General features: G+C 35.5%; 1 pseudogene; it reads right to left on the bottom strand.

Annotated features, from left to right (window-relative positions):
• Nucleotides 1-2,505: 2,505 nt before the first annotated feature.
• Nucleotides 2,506-3,248, bottom strand: LOC149209206 (polyubiquitin-like; annotated as a pseudogene).
• Between the last annotated feature and the right edge of the window lie 3,112 nt (nt 3,249-6,360).

Raw genomic sequence — 6,360 nt, 5'->3', positions numbered from 1 at the left:
GCTCAAGCATAACATCTAAGTGAAGGAAATAGAGGGATGACTAAAGATGTTTTTGAAGTAGTGGTGAAGTAGAAATTAGGGTCGAGTTTCTTGAGGTGATGCATTGAGGTAGGATTGTGTTTTTTCATCACAAGACTGATATCCTTGAGGCTACAAGGAGGATATTAGGGTTACGTGTTTGTGGAAAGGGATTGCTATGGTGGAGGGTTGTTCCAAGGGTTTTGGACAATGTTTAAATGTGCCTTAAGGACTGTCGATTTGGAGTGGCAAAAGGATGGTTAGTGGGATGCTTATGTAAGCCCTAAGGATTATGTTTAACATGTCAAAGTATTGTTGTGAGGGTTGTTCTATGTGTGCCTTAGGTACAATACTTGGTGTGCCAAATCAATGTTGTTGGTTGGTCGTTTGTAGCCCTAAGTTTACCAGATGCAAGGAAGCATATCATTGATGTGTGGGATAATGTTCAAGCCCTAAGTTCAACATATGCAAGGAGGCATATTGTTGATGTGTGGGCTGGTAGTTTGTGCCCTAATTTCAGTTATCTAAGGGCCATCTAGAGGATTGATAAGAGGGTAGTTTTAGAAGACCTTAAGATAGTCATCTTTGAGGCAACAAAGTGACTATATGAAGGTAATTGAAGAAGCCATAAGTTGTGTGACAAAGGAGCATACTTGTCACTGTGTAAGGGCAGCCTTAGAAGACCCTATGAAAAATATCCTTTGAAGCAGCTAAAGTATTGTTAGAGGGAAGGTCCTTGATAAGTTGGGTTATATTCACAAATGAAGTTGTGAACATCATTTCTTGTGGGTGTGTATGTAATGGGTAGATGGACCTACATATTGTGAGAAGCCAATGTTGTTGAAGATATATGTTCAATCAAATTTGAGTAGCAGGAGTGATTGATAGAGGCAAATTGTCGGCTAAATATGCAAGCATTCTGAAGTTGTAGAAGTATTATGAGCAATAGAAGAGGTGGAAAAGGAGCTGCCAAATGTGTTCAAGGGATGTGGACCGAAAGGGCTGAGTAGAAAGCTTCTTCAACAAGTTAAGTATACTTTGTTCAGGGATAGATTGGTAGTCATAAGTTGTTGACTCTAAACCCTAATTGTTCTTATTTTAGGGCTAATTGTAAGGGCCATGATCCTTGGTATGAGAGCCCTATTTTTGTTGTATTAAAGTTTGTAATATAACTAGTTTTGGGTTGAAAAATATCTTTTGCACTAGATTTATCCACTACTGTACATTTTCTATTGTGCAAAGTGCTTGTGTTGTGGCATTTTAATGTGTTTGTGATCATGTTTTAGACATAAACCTGATTCTGAAGCGCCAAGGAAAAATCAACAGTGATTTTGTCCTACGGAGGAAATCTGTGCAAAACTATGTAACCATTAAATTTCCTTCCATTCCAGAAATAAGATTAAGTTTGTTGCCTCTTGGTGTCTAAGATCGTTTTGCATGCATGAGTTTAGTGTCAAACAACTAGATCAAATTTATTTTTAGGTTAAGTAGGCGGGCATGGAGCAACAAGGTTTGAGTCACAATGGTAAAGGCTCAACAAAAGACTTAACCAAATTTAGCCTTTTTTTAGACTTTTGTGAATTGGTAGTGACAAAATCATTTCCCAGCTACATTTATCATCTATCGAACATCGATTGTCGAGGATGGAAAAGGCCTTTACTTGGTGTTAGTAAACCCTTTGCTAGCCAATCTAGCATCCATTGAGCAATAATGTCAACTGACGAATCTTTTTTTGTCTATATTTCCTATCTGTCAGCCATCAACCATTAGAGGTCATCAAGACTTGATAATAACACCTTTTCTGGTCTAATCCAATAAGCATTGGGTGCTTCCATCAACTAACGATATTGATAGACAAACATTTCCACGATAATTGTAGCCCATCTACCACTACTGATCTATTAAGAAAGTGCCAAAGGTTGTGGAGTGACGACAAGCGCGAGGTGGTCCATTAGTTAACAAATTCTAGTAAATAGAACTTTTCACAACATTTGTCATCAATCACCACCATCGAAAAATTGTGGAAGTGTTGAAAGTTTGCAAGTGCTAACAAGTGTGGAGTGATCTTGTTAACAAATGGGCCCAACAAACAAAATATTTCACAGCAATTGAAGTTATGTCTACCACCATCACCATGTTAGTTCATTTTACCGCCCTTGAGAAAAAAGAAGAAGAAATTGTCAATGATTGTGAGGAGCCAACAGGTCTAGCACCATTTGTTTGGGCCCTTAGTCATAGTGTTGGTCCTATGGAACATTCTAGTTAGCACCAAGAGCTAGTGAAATTTGGGGAAGAGCAAAACTATTGGCATCACATAAAATGGTAGAATTTATGCAAGAACGCGTGTTTAATTGGAAAGTGCTTCAAGTTTGGCAAGTTTTTGATGGACATAATTGTAAACCATGTTTGTATTATCAAATGAGTGCAATATAGGAGGCAAGGTAGTGGATGGGAATTTGTGTCTTTAATTGATATTTCCATTGTCGATCAAACTTCTCTTACTACTAATATCGAAGGTTTCATCACAATAAAGTGAAAAATTGACTCTTTTTGAATGTTATAATCAACTGGGGTACATCCACATTCTAGCTACTTACTAGCAAAAATCGTGTTTACTAGTCTAGAGGGATGCCCTCCTAACCCTAGATCTTAGTATTCACATTATCAATGGTGTATGAGCTCCCCACTTCCAAGGTAATGGTTTTCCTAGTAAAGGCTTTCACAAAGACCTAAATTGCACCTCTTGAACAAATCATAAGGTGCATGGTTAATTCCTTCCAAGTATTGTAATCAACCAAGGTTTGATAATCCTCTCGATACCTATTGGAAAATATATGCTTATGTCGATTAGGGAGTACACCATTCTTCTTGTAGATATTGGCTTGCCATTACAAAAATTGTTTGAGCTCTTAACTTCCATAATAATCATCTTGCAAATAAGGTTTTTGAAAAAACTTGGGCCACCCCTTGGATGGAGGATGATGTCGAAGGTAGATTCCTTCATGATAATGTAATCAACAAGTGTTCACCTCTCTTCAAGTTACTTATTGACAAATATCAAATGTTGATGGTCAAGGGGAACACCCTCCTTATTTTGGATCTTGGCCTTCACATTGCCAATGGTATATAAGCTTTGAACTTCCAAAATTAATCATCTCGCTAGTAAGGATTTTGGTAAAGATCTAATCACCACCTCTTAAATGAAGCACAAGTTGCAAGGTGGTTTCCATATACATATTATAGTAAAAAAGGGCTAAAGAACCTTCATTTCCTTTTAGATATTTGGAATCAAGCTTGGAAAACTACTTCAAACCTAGAACTCCAAGGTGAGTTAGCAAAAAATTGGTCACATTCAACGAAAAAGATGGTGCCATTAGAATTAAGTGTGATGAAGATGAAACCATTTTGTCAATATGGGCAAATATTTTAAGAACTATTAATAGCAACATTAGGCTATGAAGCTAGAATGGAAAGGAAAGTATAAAGGAAATGGTAGTGGAAATCCATTTGGAAACTAAATAACCCTTAAAAAGCAAGGGTATTTTTTATTGTTGACCTTATCTAAAAAATTACTCACCTGGTAAATTATTGGAAGATGACATGGCAAGGCCTCGATAGGTGTATTCTATGTAAAAATATCGAGAAGTCTATAGGTCAATTGGTATAACATTATGTCTTTACAAAAAAAGTGGCAATTGGAGTGAGGAATTCAACCTAACAAGTGGCAATTGAAAATGGGAGGATGGATTCCAACTCATTGTACTTTGAAGGTTGTAAACTAGCATAAATTTCCAATCCATTAAGCACCTTGAGGTATGATAAAAAAATCATGATGCAAATCTCTTTGTGCTTAAAAGATCATAACAAAAGATGGTTCTACTTACGAGTACTTTTCTCTTTCTATGTGTGTGCGCATGATTTCCTAGTAGGCAAATCAACTTTGATAATTTAAGTTCATAAAATAGAACCCAAAACAACATAGTAACAAAGAGACTCCCATGAGAGTGAGAGAGAGGTTAATCTAAGGTGTTTTGGAGGAATGATTGTTCTCCTCCCCACCTCGGTTCAGTTTACTCGCTGCTATCAACAAATGTAGATTGACTCATCACCGTTATTCAAGAAAAACCACACCACCTAGAATTAACCACTGTGGTCCATAAGAGGGCGCTTTCACTCTTGCCAATTTTATTCATCCCCTTATATTAAAGAGTATAGACTCAAATATACTAAAGTATTTTAAACTTTAATTTTTAAAACATTACAAACTAGCTCTTCTCGTGTTTTATGATGAGTTTATTGAAATCAACATATCTAGCTAGGAAGTAATACATCTTGACACTTGTATTGTAGAGAAGGATAGGTAAGATGGAAATGGTGGACAAATTAGGGCTATGAGACAATTTGATCTTATATTGTGAAATTAGACCAAACTACCCAAGGAAATATAACACTATTCAAATGAACAATTTAGATGCTAGATACCTTTATCGCTACATCCCTTTGTCACTTCCTCCCAATCTCAAGGAGGATAATAATAAAGGGTGACAAGGAACTAAGGACACACTGCCTCAGAAAACTCCCTCTCAAGCTTAGATATATTTTATTTTTGCTACATATTCCATAAATGTATATAAAAGGGTCACAATGCACCAATCATTTGAAATTACCAATGCAAAATCAAATGGTCATCATACATCCTCACAACAATAAAGCACAAACATGAGTGTCAAATAACATATGTTAACATGCATTGTAATTCTCACAATTATTTGGAATTTAATGATGTTGCTTCCTCTCATCATTATACATGACTCATAAACACTAACTTCATGAAATATGGAAACACTCTTGATTCTTCTTATTTATTTTATGCATAATTTGGATTGCTAATGTGGGTTGCCTTAAATAAATATCTCCTACCAAAAGTACCATAGTAAATAAAATATCTCCTTATGTGATCATCCACTTGTCTTTGTACCAAAATCTTTTGTCTTTGCTTCCTCCCCTATGTTGGGCCATTGCGTGTAAGCCAAGTTAGTGAAGCAAAATGAGAAATCCCAACTCATTGAGAGGGAAACAATATAGGGTCCTCTCATTGTTCTACTTAACTCAAAAACCCCAAGTTGTCTTGTAGCATTTAAGTCAACAAACATGGTTGAATAGGCTCTTCCACAAAACATGGCTGAACTGGCCCTTCCACAAAAACATGGTTGAAATAACTCACAAATACACCACTAAATCACAATTTCATCCCCCTTTAACTAGTGGAATGTCAAACAATTTGGATTTGATAACAAATGGATCCGTTTAACCCCAATGAATCATGGAATGGTGAACCCCTCAATTCAATCATTGAAAGCATTGACATTCCCTTTCGTCAAGCCTATTATCAATCCTTGTAGTGGAGTCTTTGGCATCTTCACTTTAGACTACTTTGTGCGAACAAGAGGGGAGAAAGATTATGAAGACAAATTTCAATCTGGAGGAATGATGTTCAAGGAAGGGAAATCATGTTCAAACAAGGATAGCGAGGGATGGGACATCAAAGGTGACTATAGGTGGAACATTAAAGGTGATAGGATATGAGGTTGCTACAGAGAAGATCATCGAAGGTAAGGTCGTTGCCTTCTTTATCGAATTTTGAATTGTCAACAAAAGACCAAAGTGTTGGCCTTTCAAAGTATTTCTTTTATCAATTCCATCTTAGAAATACGCCATTGCTAATATTAGTGATTATGAATATTTACCCCTTTTTTTGTTCTTACAATCTCTTTTCAAATTTTAATGAAAATCCTTAAACCCATAGGTTACACACAATGAAACCCGTTACTTTTAGGTTGTTGACTACACCATGATTTAACATATGTTACTTTTAGGTTGTTGACTACAACATGATTTAACATGGTTCATATATGCATTTAAATTTATTCCATATCATCTGGAAGAAGTGGTACTTTGCTCATAAATTTTTAAGAAAGGACACTTTACTCTTAAATTCTTAAATATAATATTATTATTAAACACTATATAATTTTTAAAAAATATTACTAAAACAAGTACAAAATAATAAAAATTCAATTTAAAATTTGAAAAATAAGCATATTTTACTTATTTTAAATTCAAATTTACTATTAAAAAAACATCATTTTAATTATTTAATCCACTCAAATTATAACAACATTACATTTTTCAATCACTACCATGCTAGACCCCTCTAAGGTTGAGGTCATTGTGAATTGGCCCAAGCCCAATACACTTACAGAGGTAAGAAGCTTTCTTGGGGCAGAACCTGAACTTTAACATGCCATATCTTCTATGGAGAAGTCCATTTTCGGACTTCAC

The sequence above is a fragment of the Pinus tabuliformis genome, chromosome 1_2, assembly GCF_031772625.1.
Source record: "Pinus tabuliformis cultivar Carrire ecotype Pingquan chromosome 1_2, CPIR1, whole genome shotgun sequence".
Classification (NCBI taxonomy): Eukaryota; Viridiplantae; Streptophyta; class Pinopsida; order Pinales; family Pinaceae; genus Pinus; species Pinus tabuliformis.
Note: the sequence above shows the minus strand (reverse complement) of the source record. Positions and strands in the feature narration are given on the sequence as shown.